Source organism: Blennius ocellaris, assembly GCF_963422515.1.
Source record: "Blennius ocellaris genome assembly, chromosome: 11".
Classification (NCBI taxonomy): Eukaryota; Metazoa; Chordata; class Actinopteri; order Blenniiformes; family Blenniidae; genus Blennius; species Blennius ocellaris.
Genome location: NC_137660.1, coordinates 27,485,729 through 27,501,240, shown reverse-complemented (window position 1 = coordinate 27,501,240; position 15,512 = coordinate 27,485,729).

Genomic DNA, 15,512 nt, shown 5'->3' with positions numbered 1-15,512 from the left:
CAAACAACATTATACAAAATATTGAACAACCAGTTCAGTGAGAGTTCAGGAACATCTGATCTAAATTTTCAACAAGGGATCAAGACTGTTTAATAAACGGCTGCCAGGTTTGACAATTGGCTCCCGCCTCGTCCCCCGACTGCAGTGCAAATGTGAGGTTTTTGCATAGAAATGACTTTGTGTGAGTTATTTATAGTCCGTGTATATTTTGAAGCTTATTGTGGAGGTTTTGTCTCCGAGTCTGGTTCTGCAGGTTTCTTCCTGTTAAAAATGAATTGTTTCTTCTTTTTTTTTCACCTTTCCACCATCCCTTGTCATTTCTAATGTGGAACTGTTGTTCTTTTCTCTGTAAACCAGGGGTGTCAAACATGCGGCCCGGGGGCCAGAAGCGGCCCGCCAGAGGATCGAATCCGGCCGACATGTGATTTTAAAAAAAAAGTAGAAATAAGAAAACTGACAGAGGCTGATCTAAAAAACACTAGATCGGCAAAAATGACATTCAAAACCGTCCTTGGTCAGAATTTATTAATGCAATCTGTGGAGGTCACATGACGCGACGCCTTTCACAATAAAACAATGAGTCCAACTTATGTGAAGTGATACTTTAGACACGTATACTCAAAACAATGTCCAGATGATGACAAATTGTTTTAATCCTGAATAAAAATATGACATCCAGATACATTTGACTGAGGGTTTTTTGTGTGTTTTTTTTGCAAATATAATAATATCTGATTTCTTTTAATATGTATATTTCAGAATAGACTGGCAAATTCTTGCCGTTACAAAAGAATCAAAAGAAGGAAAGACTTTGCATTTGTCCGTATCTGCAGTTTAACATGTGATGTTTGACTTGTTGGCCCTCCAGAGGTCAGGTCAGGTTGATGTGGCCCCTCAACTAAAATGAGTTTGACGCCCCTGCAGTAAACGTACCTGCTGAGGTACGCCTACTTTAACTGTGTGAATAAAATCGGGCCACTGAGGGAAGGGACTTTGCAGATCGATGAAGGAGCTGTGAGGTGATTTCATCCCTCTGCTCTTGCGCAAGAATCTCGATCGTTTTGAAATCTTTATTTCTCTCGATACCGGGGTTTGTCTCTTTTCTATCATTCTTGCAGGTTTTTCCACCTAGCGGTACCTTGAAACGACACTGGACTAAAAAAAAAAAAAAAAAAAAAAATTGAATATTTGTACACGTCAACGTTCAATTCACGGTGATTCCATCTTTACATTCGCCTGAACTTCAGGGAAATGAAGAATGAAAAGTGATGTGTAATTTTCGCCGTCTGAGTTTCGATGGATGACGATTCAGAACGTTTGGAGCGTCCGTGCTACTTCTGGTGAACCTCCGGTGTAGAAATCTCTTGGATCTTTCTCAAAACAAAATTCTCACCGGCACCCGGATGATGAGATGAATGAAATAAAAAAAAAACGATCCCCAAGACTTTCGTACGTCCGCTTTTCAAGGGAAAAGCTTTGAAGTGCCTTCGGAAAGAGAAACACTCCGACGGCAGATCCCCTTACATGCAAAACTATTCGCTTCAGCTGACAAACTTTTCCATCTTCATGTCTGGATCTTCAATTTACCAATCCCCCCCCCCGCCCCCCCCAACCCTTTTTTTTATTTTTTTTCTCTCCTCTACGATATTCAATACCGACAACTTCTCCGACTGCACTGGGAGTCAGAGGGGGAAAGTTTCCATGCAGCCCCAGTGCCCGCTCTTGGCGGGACAATCCTGCTGCAGAAGTGAACTGTTTCCACCCTCCACTCCTCCACCCTCGCTCCTCCACCCCCCCCCCCCTTTTCTTCTTTTTTTTTTCTACACCAAGACTCTTTCCATTCATATACCTGTCTGACTGTGCAGGTGGATTCTGGGGGACGTAGCAGGGAGTCACGTTACGAGTTCATAACCTGAAAACAAGCAAGTAGGGTAAGTTGCAGAACCCCCCGACCCCCCCCCCCCCTCCCAACCCCCCCAGAAGAGGATTTTCTACATCAAGTAATAATTCATTACGATTTCTATCGTGAGAAATACAATAGACTCATTTTAAAGCTGTTTCATGATGAAAAATCCAACAATTCCACATGAGGAGACCAAAAAAAACCTCCTCTTTTCACAGGAAGTGACCTGCAGGTGACTCAGGTGGAGACTTTCAGGGGGGGGGGGGGGGACCCAGCAGAATGAGTTTTTGCCCCCCCCCCCCCGATGCAGAGCTCGACTGTGTGCATTAAACAAACAGGCTTGAATCACATCTATAAATGGCAGAGTTGGACAACAGTGTGAGACTCAGACCTTTGGCTGAATGTTGCTGCGGTTCATGTTGCGGGCCCCCCCATTCACCCCCCCCCCCCCCCCTCCAAGACCTGGCCTGGCATGCCCTGGCGGCAGCGTTGCTAAACATTGGCACCCGCGACCGCGGTAATGGGCACAGCTACTGCTCCTGCACTCGAGGCGAGGACGCCAGGGACTGCGAGTAAATTTCATCTGCACAACAAAGCGGGGGGCACGAATGAACTGAAAAGACAATATGGCTCACAAGTGATGAACCACATAGTAGAACAATCAACTGCTTTCGGTTTTGTTTTTGTTTTTTTCCCAGTTGGAAGTGCTGCGTCGAACCCTCTTGTTCACTTGTTGACACGTGGGTCTGTTCATATATGATGTAACAAAGAGGCCCGGTGGCTTTTATAAGATATTGTTTTAAAAATTGACTGTAATATTTTTGGTCTTTCACGTACGGAGAGGATTAGGGCCACTGTGGGGAAAAAAACAAACCCTGAGTTCTGACTTTTTTCTTCTCAGAATTCTGATTTTAAACTCAAAATTCTGACTTTTAAACTTAGAATTCTGAGTTTAAAAGTCAGAATTCTGAGTTTAAAGTCAGAATTCTGAGAAAAAAAGTCAAAATTCTGAGAAAAAAGTCAGAATTTTTCGTTTAAAGTCAGAATTCTGAGAAAAATGTCAGAATTCTGAGTTTAAAAGTCAGAATTCTGCATTTAAAGTCAGAATTCTGAGTTTAAAATTCAGAATTCTGAGTTTAAAAGTCAGAATTCTGAGAAAAAAGTCAGAATTCTGATAAAAAAAAAGTCAGAACTCAGGGGTTTTTTCCAGTGACCCTAATCCTCTTCCATATTCACGTTCCAGGCATTCATCTCCCTTGAAAGGTGAATCACTGCGAAACTTGAAAATGTTTTTAATCCAGTAAAAATCACAGCAATTTTTTTCATTTTTTTTCATTTTTTTATTATTAGGTGGATTTTTACTGGATACCTTTTATAATTCAGTTAATTTGTGTTTATTGGTCATCTCCTACCGTTACGTCCAACTTAAGAGTCTCATCAGGCCAAAATGCCTCCCAATCCAAAGCTGAACCCAAACCGGACACCCCCTGCTTTAATATCCAAGGAAACTCAACCACACACCATTATGCAAACGTGCATTTATTGTATTTAACGAAATTAATAAAAAAGAAAAAAGAAAAGGAAAATATTAATAAGAACCCCACCCCCAAAAAACAAAAAATTGATGAGCACATCAAATTCAGTAAAACGACTTTTTGACGACAGGATACCCGATGCGAGTAGCGACTATAAAAAGGTGTCAGACATGTTAAGTCTTCTTTCCTGATGAGTTAATGAAACGACCACATACAGTATTAAGAGCCACGCGGTGATCCGGGGGCATCTGAGGTCCTCCGGGTGTCTGAGGAGCAGGGGCAGGTGCCTGATAACCCCCCCACCCACCCCCCCCCCCCACACCCCCCACCACCTCCAAGGAAAAGTTCTTCACTTTTAACGATTCATCAGTTCTGAAAAAAAAAAAAAAAAAGGTCAATCACCTTTATTATACTTGTCGAAATGTTTCTAGTTAATTTAGCTGCGTACGATTCCAAACTCTAAAAACCAGGTTCAAACTTAATAACGTGTGCCTGTGGAATAAAAAGCAACACGGCCGAGTTTCCACTTGTTTTGTTTTTGAACGTGACCTTCTCAACCGGCTCGTTGCGTTTTACTCATCGGATGTCACGCGGGCCGTTACTGAAGCGACAAACAGAAAAAACAAGCGACTGACCGACCAACCTGTGCGGCCTTTCAGTAAAGTGTGACACGTACTGTGGACTACTACTACTTCCACTGCCGAGTAACATCAGGCACTTTCCTCACACACACACACACACACACACACCCCTGTGGCATCTTAACTGATGGAAACTTCCCTTCCCGGGACAGTGTGGGCTGTCAGTGTGGTCCATTTCCTGCCAGGACTGAACCGGCTAAGCCAAGCGACTCATGTTCCACTTTTTAGGGAGGGTAGGGGGGCAATTCTATCATGCCTGCCCTGGCTGCATACACACACCACAGAGTGCACTGAGGTGAAATGCTACCCGGACAAGTCGTCTGAAGCTGGGATGGGTGGGACGAGGTCTCCCTCTGCTGCCGCCTCGTCAGACGTACCAGTCATTTAAAAAAAACCCAAAACAAACAAACTTAGAAAATACAGTAAAGTGGGAACATGTGTTTTTGAGAAATAATAACTATGAGTTCGGTTCACATAATACGGCTTTACAAAATCAATTCTGCATTCCGTTAAGTAGATATAGTTTACGAGCAGGTGCATTTGAAAGTATTAAAAACAGAACAATTCAACAAAAGCCTGGAGAGTCCTTCACATTAAGCAGCGATAGAATAGAACAGAATAGAATAGAACTATGTAAAGACTACAACACTCAGATTAAATACAATACAAAGTTATTAAAAAAAAAAGTAAATAAAGCAGAATAAAAATCATTATGTTTCATTGGAGTAATATAAAATAATACTATATACAGAGCTAAACGATGACGGGTTTAAGCATAGAAGAATGATGACAGGAAAAAACGCGAAATTGTGGGATTATTATGGGATTGATTCAATAAACCCGGTTTTATCCCAGACTCGCTATAATCTGGAAAAAAGTAAAACAGAACATAGACGGAACACAAATAAAGAGGCAGAGACAGAAAGAGAGAAATAAATAGATACACAGGAAAAGAGAGAAACACACACACGCGCGGACAGAGAGAGAGAGAGAGAGAGAGAGCAAGCGAATCCAGGGATTGCATCCAATGCGCATGCGCGTTCCTATTGTTCCCGGAAGTGCCACAATGCACGTGTAGCGTTTGACAACCTTGAAAGCAAAAACTTCCATCCCTCGTCACAGGTTCAACTCTTCCACGCAAACCTCTCCGGCGATGCCCTTGACCAGAATCTTGTAAGTGTCCACCGTGTTGTGTTTATCGAGCTCACGGACACGCGAGCTCGTGCTTTAACCCGTTGTTGGTGTCACCTCTGATAGCAGAGCCGTTAGCCACATGCTAATATTGTCAAGTTGTGGACTTCAAACGACTTTTTTTTATTTTTATTTGTGTGCATGAGGGTTGTTGGTGCACGTTTTTATGTCCCGTTTCAGTAACAACTTGCTCCCGTGTGGTCGCCTTGAGGTCGAAATCAGCAAGAAGCTATCGTTAGCCTCGCGATGCTAAAAACAAACTGCCGTAAACTGGGCCAGCGCGTTGCTAGGCAGCACTGGCCCTCGTAATAACATATCCATGATGGATTACTCGTCTAATGCCGGTATCGATTCTCATGTAAATGTACATGTAGTAAGAGAAATCGACAAGCAGAGTTTAAAGACAAATCTGAACTTTTTTTTTTAAAGTAAATAATTTTGAATTGCTGCGCCACACAGAATTGAAAACATAAAATAAATAGAAAGTTATACATCAAATAAGACAGGATGAAATTCTGTAAGTAATATTAGATATTATTATAATGTACAGGCTTTACGGTGACGAATATAAACATGGAAAGGAGGAAATTAACTGAAAACACAGCGACAACATTATTTACAAGGATGGGCCTCAGTTTGGGCCGGAGCTTGTTTATGTCAACAAACACATTCCAGTTCGGGGCCCAATTTAATTTTGAGTGGGTCGGATCGGTGAAATAATGCCACGGTAACCCATAATTACAAACTTTAAAGTGTGTCCTTGTTGTGTCGTAGAGAATTTGTGATGAAAATGTATATTTATGTAAATAAACAAACCATTAGAACCAAAAATGACTACAATCGCAACATGAAGCCAATTTTAATTAACCCCTCTGGTGCAAAATATAGTGAAATGTCCCCAAAACGCATCCTCCAGCTGCTGCATTATGCATCTTTTATAGCAAGGCTTCGAGCAACGGGGTCGCTGACATCTCAGCTCAAGGTCTCAGTGTTTCGATTCGTCCAGTACTCTTGAGAAAGTTGATTTAAAAAAAAAAGAAATAAATCTATGTTTTCCTAGAAATTTTGCATGTTTGCTCGGTGATTTGGTGCAATGGATTGGGGCTTCTTGCAGGGTGTTTTACAACTTACCTTCAGTCTGGTTGTTTCATATTATATAACGGAGATGCATCAAAACAATAGCTTGCAGATGATTTGAAGAGGTAAAATGCTGAACATATAAATATATATATATGTGTCACAGTCTGTAGTATCCTTGAAATTCTTTCCCATCCTCTATGAAATTCCTATAAATGGACATTTGTCAATTTGCCCATCTTTCTGCATGATTGAAGTCAGCGCTACTGTCTCCCCTCAGCCACCCCGTCTTCCAGCTGGGAAACCCCCAGCTGAGGATCTTCAGACCCAACTGGTTCCTGACCCTGGTGAGGCCGGGGAGGGAACAACCCCCGGACACCGTCCAGTTTCGCATTCCAATGGAGTAAGTCTCCCGTCTTCGAAGACGTTATAAACGTCGACAGCGATGCTCTCCCAGACCCTTCAGCTGCTATTTATTGATCGATAACACGTTCGCAGGGTTTACTACTGGAATAGTATTGTTTTATTTTATGCTTCACAAGTGTGTCTTCTTGAGAAACAGGGCACAGCATCATGCTGTTATTCAAGCTGTTAAATATCTGGCGAAAAGTTAATTAAATCAATTAATATGTGGTTAAAAAAAAACGACTGTAAAGGATTGGATCTGCTCGTCAGTGATGAGGTCAGTAGATATCAGGGAACGCACCGATACCGGTAATCGTGTCCAGGTCGCCACGGCGTCCTTGTACTTGTTACAGATCGGCGATTTGACCCGGAGAGCTGATGTCTGTGGGTCCGCAACGTCAGCAGGTAGGCGAGAGAGGACGAGTGACGTCAGCAGTTTGGAGGCTCCTTTAATATTAATGGCAAAAGTAAGACATACTGGAAATTACATCTGGATAAAACATCGAGAGAAAGCGAAAGCTAGTTTACGTATTGTTTTCATATTTAGTATCAGGCTTGAATCAGACTGTTAAATCAAATTTTTTTTTTAAACGATGGTGGCAAAAAGGCCATTTTTTAACCTGCCAATATCTAAATTACTCTCCAGCCTTAAAGCTTGCAAATTGATCAACCTCACTTTATATGCTTTGCAGTAATCAAAGCTGGTAACCAATTCACTTGTATTTCCTTATTTCAGCAGCCAATTATGCTAAAAGTGTGTCATGTCAAATGATGTTAAACCATACCGGCTAATCGGCGAGTGTGTGTGGCTGTGTGTGTCTCTGTGTTTTGCCTTGTCGCGCCCCGACTTCACCCAGCCGGTGGAACCGGCGTCAAGGATCCCGAATAAGATAAAGCAAGATAAAAAAAAAAAAAAGAAAGAGAGTCAGACTACGACTACGAGAAGCAACATATGTTTCACATTTTATGTAGCACAAATGTGTTTTATCTGGCGCCGCAGTGACGTCGGGAGACTTTTGAGTTTGCGTTGCTTTAGTTGTGCGCGGCGGCCAGCAGGTGGTGGGAGAGCCTCAGGAACTGGAGCCAAGCGCAGCATCGTCTTCACTCCTGGACCTCCACCACCTTATGGCTGCTTCTAGATGCAACCATGACTTGATAAAGAGGGCCGTGGGAAGTGAGTTCAGTGTTAAAGGCCTGTGTTTAACCCCCCCCCCCCCGTGGAGATTCAGCTCAGACCTGGGATTAACATCGCCGTCAGAAATACATGCACACTTTTAACTCCCCGTTCTGAAAGTCCTCCCCGCAGATATGCTGTGTAGAATTTGACGACATGGACATATTCTTCCTCCGTAAAACTCAACGGGAGGTCCTCACGAGTCAGCGCCGAGCCCCCCCCCACCGATGGGCGGGTTTGGCGTGCGGGGTCGGCGAGGTCAGCCCGTGTGTCCTCCGGCGGCGAGGGAGGACCACACTGGGGAGAAAAAAAATTGAAGTTTGAGGCAGATCATCTTATGTGTCTCTGGTGGGGGTTTAGACCATAATCTGTTCATCCAGGTGCCTGGCCTCCCACTCCGGCTCTGTCCTCTTCCCTGCCAAACTCCTAGGGTGCTTATGTAATTGTGTGTGTGTGTGTGTGTGTGTGTGTGTGTGTGTGTGTTTACTCTTCTGGATAAGTGAGTTTGGTGTGTAAGTCCATGCATGTATGCACTAAAAAGTGCCAAATCTGGTGTGTGTGTGTGTGTGTTTATAAGGGTGTCAGAGTTTTGTTTTTGTTTTGTTTTTTTTCTTTCTTTTTTTTGATTTCTGTAAGAGGTTGTTGGCTTGTACGTTCGCTGCTGGAGCCGAGCTGCTCGCTTCCTTCTAAACAAACAGTGTAGTGAGCAGACAATGGGCACGGACCAAAGCTCACCACTACTTATTGATAAGTGTGAGTCATTATGGCAGCGGGAGGCTATTGTGGGCACGGCTCCCGAGGGAAGGCGGCGTCCGCCTGAAGTGGATTAGCTGGTAATGGGACGCGATGATGTTGGTTTTCTCAGGCCGATTTTTCTCAATGACACTTGGGAAAGTAGATATCAGGGCTAGTTCTACCTCTCCACGTCTTCTGCGTTCTGATTTTCTTTTCCTCCTCATATGTCAAGTGAACTGAATCTTTATTTATTTGAATAAATAATTGGTGTGTGTGTGTGTGTGCAGACTCCACAGACTGATTTGCATCCATTCTATTCACTTCTATTGGTCTTTTCCACGATCAAAAATCAAAACATTCCCAATTCCACCAACGTTTTCCAAACAACAGACATGTAAATGTCGACACAGGGTGCTTTTATTTTTTTTAAGTAATCCATACGCACAGTAACAATACACGTTGTTTTATCCATTCAGGTGACAAAACACAACTTGTCTCATGGTTTCTGTAAACACTGTGTGACTGACGGCGGGTGCATTTTTATTTAAAACGAATTGCGTCCCTGCGAACGAACAAGCGTTAAAAGACCCGTATTGTGAACGTAGCTGACGTTTCCTTTTTAAAAAAAAAATTAAAAAATTTGCTCTTCGTATAATAAGATCGGCCGCGCTGTTGATCTACTACCTGTTTGGAACACCTGGTTGTTTTTCCTCGGGATTGTTCTTCACCCTTTTGTGCTACGGAAGTATTTTCCTCTGCGCTCTAGAACATCATCAAATTTCTTGGTTTACACCACCCACACACACACACACACACACACACCTCTTGTACCTCACCTGGCATGGCGGGAGGCCAGTGCTCAGACACACAAAAAGAAAAGAAAACCCCATTGAATTTTAGTGTTCCGTCGATGACTCAGCCACACTTCACGCTATGTGGGACTAATAACTATGAAACCAGACCATACTGCGGTTTCTCGCGATAAGCAGGCTTTAGAACGGTGACCCTGTTCCACGGCGACGCACAATGTCCTTCCGCCGACAACTACGGGATCAAACGGCGCCGTGGCCGCCGCCGCCGCCGCCGCGACAATCGCCCGCTGTTTGTGTTCACCTGTTCCACTTAGTAAACTCAATTTGGGAAAGTGGGTCATCTTTTTATGCCAATTAGCCACGGTCGATGCCCCGTGAAGTGATTTAACCAGCCGTTGGACGGTAGCTACTTTTAAGGAGCCATTGCGCCTCGCCGAGGGAGTTTAATGACTCTCGCTGACCCGGCCTTTGATCTATTTCTGTTCTATTGTCATTGCCAAAACCTCGAACAATAAATCTAATCCTTCACACGCTGCTCTGATATTCTCAAACTTCTCGGCTGTCTCCTCTCTCGGAGAATCTCAGGTTCCTCAATGGCTTCCCCGCGAAACAAAGTCGGCCATTATGATCTTGATACTTAGTGTTGAGCAACTTCTGAACATGTATTGTCTGCGAGGATGGGAGGGTTAAAGTAGAGAGTGTGTGTATCTCAACCCAAACCTGACAATGGGCAGGTCAACAATAAGGAGCGGCTTTCTTTTGCCTTTCATCTGGCAGAAAACAGCTCTCCTGTTTCATGCTCACCACTAAGCCACTCTGACACACTGTACTTTGATGTTCTGTGTGTGGGTGTGTGGGTAAGTCGGTGAGTATATGTGTGTATTCACCGCTTGGTGTAAGTTTATTTTCTTTCCGAATTCAGTAGGAATCGTAAAGGTCACACATAAAGTCTGATAGACTCGTTTCAGCGCGAGTCGGAAAGGTATAGATAGGTTAGTCGGTTTTATTTTGAGAAAGGCGTTTTCTTTGGTTTGACTGGTTTGCTTTGCATGATGTTTCTTATTTTCTCCTTTCGCTTTTGCAGTATCGGTGAATCCCTCCAACAAAGTAGTATCCGTCTCAACCTCAGCAGCCCTTGGCAGCTTCGCTTTTCATGAATGGCTTTTTAGGGTAGCGTGAGGTAACCTCCATGGGAAACGAGCCAGACGCTTGTGATGTGTAGAAGAAATGAGATTCCTACATACTGCAGTGAGCACGCATTGCCTGAACCCCCCCATCACCCCGACGTGTTGCCGCAATCTCTTCCATTCCTTGGCAAGTCTGAAGGTTATTCTACCAACCCAAAAAAGGCGCTATAAAAAGCCCCGAAATAGATGTGGCCCGTTTTCTATCAAACAAGGAGCCACATTAAAAGTCCTCCTGTGGTTTGCCAAGTCAAGTTGCTAAAACAAGCAACCCTTCTAAGTAGGATTCATAGCAACCACAAGGAGCACGATGGTCACTGAATCATCCCCCCGCGCAAAGCAAAGTTCGTTTTAAAGGACATGACGGGGGCAACCTCCCATTTTTGGCCCTGTTTTTTTTTTTTTTCACGGCGATTACAAATTTACAAGGCCTGGCATGAGGTTTGGTTCATACCGCGCAATGCAAGCCATCATTCATGGAAACATAAGCCACGGTGATTGGTCACGCTCGGAGATCAAACCAAACAACCGAATCAAAAGTCGGCTTCGCAATAACATTTATTGATATGGCTTCTTCCCCCCCCCCCCCCCCCCCCAAGCAAGACCATTTGAGCCGACGCTGTTGACGTCTTCCAGCTGTTGAGATGCGTCGTTCCAAATAGCAAGGCTCTCCGTAGCCTCACCATTGGGCAACATTGGTTAAAAGGGTCATTCTTCGGATGGTTTGGTCTTCTGAGCAGAGCCGTCTTCGCCTCCACTCTGACAGAAGCCAGTCAATACGGTTTTGAACGTCTGATTGCGTTGCCCCCCCCCCCCCCCCCCCGGCCCACTGGGACGTCATCCAAAGGGTGGACATGGGACCCCCACCGGGCGGATTATAGCTCCCATACTAGTTTGGCAGCCGTTGGGATTCACCCGAGGATGTGAAAGCTGGAGGGTACGGCGCGAGGTCTGAGCGCCGCTGTTTTCCGCCACGGCCAATGCGATCGTACGTCAGACTGAAGTGGTGCGAAGACGGATGAAGACACGTTATGTGGCGTTAGCCCGGATGTGTCAACCCCCTCCTCGTGGTACGTGTCTTTGAACACTCCCAATGTCTTGTTTCGTGAGTTTTTTTTAAATTGGGACTTCATTTATTTTTCTTCATTGTTGGGATTTATGGTTGGTAATTAGCATGAATAATTACTGTAAGTAATAGATTGCTGAACGTAATAGATTACTGAAAGTAATTTCGGAAAAATTGGAGTTACTAATGAAGTAAACGGTTATTTACTCATCAGCAACTCCGAGAGTAATTGAGTAATTACTCAAAAGTTAATAAATGATCAAAAATAATTTATTAATGAAAAATTCTTAATTTGAATAAGTATGTTTTTGTTAATAAACACATTTTAACTGAGTTGATCGATTCTTGGTAATTATTGTGTATTTATTGTTGACAATTCACTGGTTTGTGCTCGTCTGTGCTCGAATCTCACACCTTCCTCGTTATTTAAGATTGTTATATTTACACAGAAACGTTAACCAACTTAAATAACCTTTTGACAAACGAGACTGAAATTTGGTATTAGCTATTTCCAGCTTAGCTGGTGGTGCCCCAATTCATTATTATCTGATAAATAACCAATTTACTCAAATGAATAATTTTTCATTAATAAATTATTTTTGATAATTTATTAACTTTTGACTAATTACTCGATTACTCTCGGAGTTGCTGACGAGTAAATGACCGTTTACTTCGTTAGTAATTCCAATTTTTCCTAAATCAGTAATCCATTACTTACAGTAATTATTAATACTAATTACCAACCATACATCCCAACATCATCGTGTGTAATTTTTGACGGAGCGTCGGGGGTGGGGCTGAAGTCTTTTGGTGGAGGATCAAAGGTTGACCAAAAAAACCCCCAAAGATGACCTCATTAGCTTCACATTAAAGCAAATCTTTTCATCCGTGTTGATAAAGGCCACCCTTTTATGTCCCAACAGTGGCTCCACCTATTTACCTGCAGATGTTCTTTTTTGGCACCAGCGTATTAATAGACAAGTGGCGTGCCGTCCTCCCGAGCCTTCGACAAAACTTTTATTGTCGCACACCGTCAAAGCCGCCCTCTGTACCGTACCTGCACTCTTTCCAGCGGCGCCCTTTCACCTACTTCTGCCCGAGCGCTTTTCCCGGAGCACAGGTGTAAACGGACCTGGAAACTGATACTCCTAATCTCCCCCCGGCTCAGTGCGAGATAGCCCACATTTAAGAATGGAAACGTATCCGGGAGGCGATCGCGTTTTAGCGGCGTGTAGCTTAAAACCCGCGATTTGACGAATCTTAGTTTATTTACGTCGTAACCGGGCGCGGTGGAAAAAAGGCGTCCACGTCACACCTCGCTTAATTCAGCTCACCTTTCTCCACACACCTTTTGATATTATATTTAGATGACATAATCCCCCCCCCCCTCTCATTACTTCCTCCTTAACAATCGTAACTTTTTTCGAATAATTTCTTGAGACAATGAAGCCAGTGTGCGTGTTTTAAACCTGCTTGGCAACAACAGACCATAATTGAACCTAATCCATCGTCTGCGTCATCTGATGCCCTTCTAGGTTTTTTTTTGTTTGTTGTGTGTGTGTGTGTGTGTGTGTGTGTTTGTGTGTGTGTGTTGGGAGTTCTTTCATCATCCTGGCCCAGGAATCTCTGCTGCATGCGTGTTTGCGTATAAATATACACCAGTTGCCGAGGAACGATTGCCTTTTAGCCTGGCCAGTTGCCGGAGACGGGTTTTTTTTTTTTTAATTCTTCCTGAAAGGCAGAAGTGTGAAAGGTTAGCCCGCGGAGTCCGATGGGTGTTTATACTGGGACGGCGATCAGATGCTTTGCCTGCATCACTGCTGGAGCGACACCACGCCCTTTGTCTAAGTTTAGCCTTGTTTATGTACTCGCTTAACTTGACATTTTCTCCTCCGCTCGCAGCCCAAGGCATTCTCTCAAGACGGCATTGTAGTTTTTTGTTGCTGGGATGGAAGTCATTTATTGACTTTAGGTCGGGAAGAAAACAGCTATCTCGTGTAACCCTGTAACTGTACTGTGTGTGTGTGTGTGTGAGAGTGATCGCTTTCTATGATTATACGTTGCCATCCAAAACTTTTAACTTTGCACTTGTGGAAAAAAAAAACAATGCCGTAAATAGTTTTTTATTTTTTTTTATTTATCAAGCTACTGTTCCCGTTTTAGTATCCTCGTTCTTCACTCAGTCCGCAGCTCGTGCAGCTGTTTCTGTTTTCGACAGTGGGCTCGGTTCAGCTTGCATAATCTACTTTCATTCATTAGTAGCTCTCTTTGCTTTGAGACTTTTAATTGTTGACGGGGATGGTTTTCTCAGTCGCACGCAATTTAATCACGAGTCATGCAATACACGTGGAAGAAAAAAGGGTCACCTGGTGATGAAGTGCAATATTTTGTGTAATGCTTCAAACGTTTGGCCTGTTGCCATCAGGTATAAGTGTGATTTTAAGATAATGAGGTGAAAACACATGCATGGAAGTGTCACTATGTCGCACTTGACTATAAATTGGAGATTTATTATGCAGCCCTATTTTCAAAAGCAGGGAAAATAATAGCTATCCAATATCGTTTGGAGTTGATGTAAAGTTGACTTTAGTTTCTGAGTAATGTCTCCAAATGGGGGGGAAATGCAGTGAAGATCTGTGTATGAGTTCCTTCTTCCAGTGGAATGTCAATGCATTACGCTAAATGTGACTTTTTTTCTCATGCACTGGCTGTAGTTTTGGAAAAAAGCACATGCTTTGACTTGTACGGTTTTGATGTGGACAATTAAATATTGTCGACCGCAAATGACATTACAACGGTGTTTGTCAATATGAGAAGTGTGAAGCGGAAGTGTTGTGAGTTTTCAAGATTCAGACGAGATTTGTGTAAATGAACTTACAAGTGTGCGACACAGGGTGGCCTCCTCTCACTGCTGATTACGAAAACTCGCTTCGACCCCCTCTTACAAATTTGATCAGAAAATAATTTACACTCAAGAGTTCATTCTCGTTAATATTAAAGTACTTTCATGGTCAAATATTTGAATCGTTTACAATCTGGTACTGCGCCTAAATGCTTAGTGAGTAAGTTTTCTAATGTGTGATGGCGTTTGCCAAGATTTTCTTTTTGATATATGAAAAGTGGTTGAATAAGTAAATAACATGTGTTTTAAAAGCTTTCTCTTGAACCCTCTGTATATCTTCTTTGGAACATTATTATGAAATATGTTCAACACAGATTGCTGAAGATGACGGGAGTAAATTTTATCCTGAATCTTGTGTCATCGTGACATTTGAAAGTTATTTATTTATCTTTTTTTTTTTTTTTTTCCTTTTTTAAACTGACCTTCTCATGTCTCATGATCTAATTCCATTCCTCGGCTGCTCCATCTATCACACTTCCATTAAGCGTATCTGTGTTTTGCTTGGGTATCTCCTCCGAGGTGGAAGACATTACTGTGCCCGGGGGGCACGCTACACCGTCTCTTGTTTGCGGTGGCTGGATAATTGGGAGTGGTAAAAGCAGTGGGGGATTAAAAAAAAAAAAAAAAAAAACCTTCTCCTCCTCATTAATCAGGATCAGTGTTCCCTGCGCTAATGATCCAGAGGAGACCTCACAGTCTCCAAGCCACTTTCCCCTCTTCCAGTCCCCCCCCCCCCACCCCCCCCACCCCCCCCGCCCCTGCTTTCTAGGAAAACCCGTCTCTCAGCGCAATCACTCTTTCTTCCTCTCTTGATCTCAAGTACCCCTGGTCACTGCGCTCTGCTTCACTGCCCTCTGGCACACACACACACACACACATGCACAAGC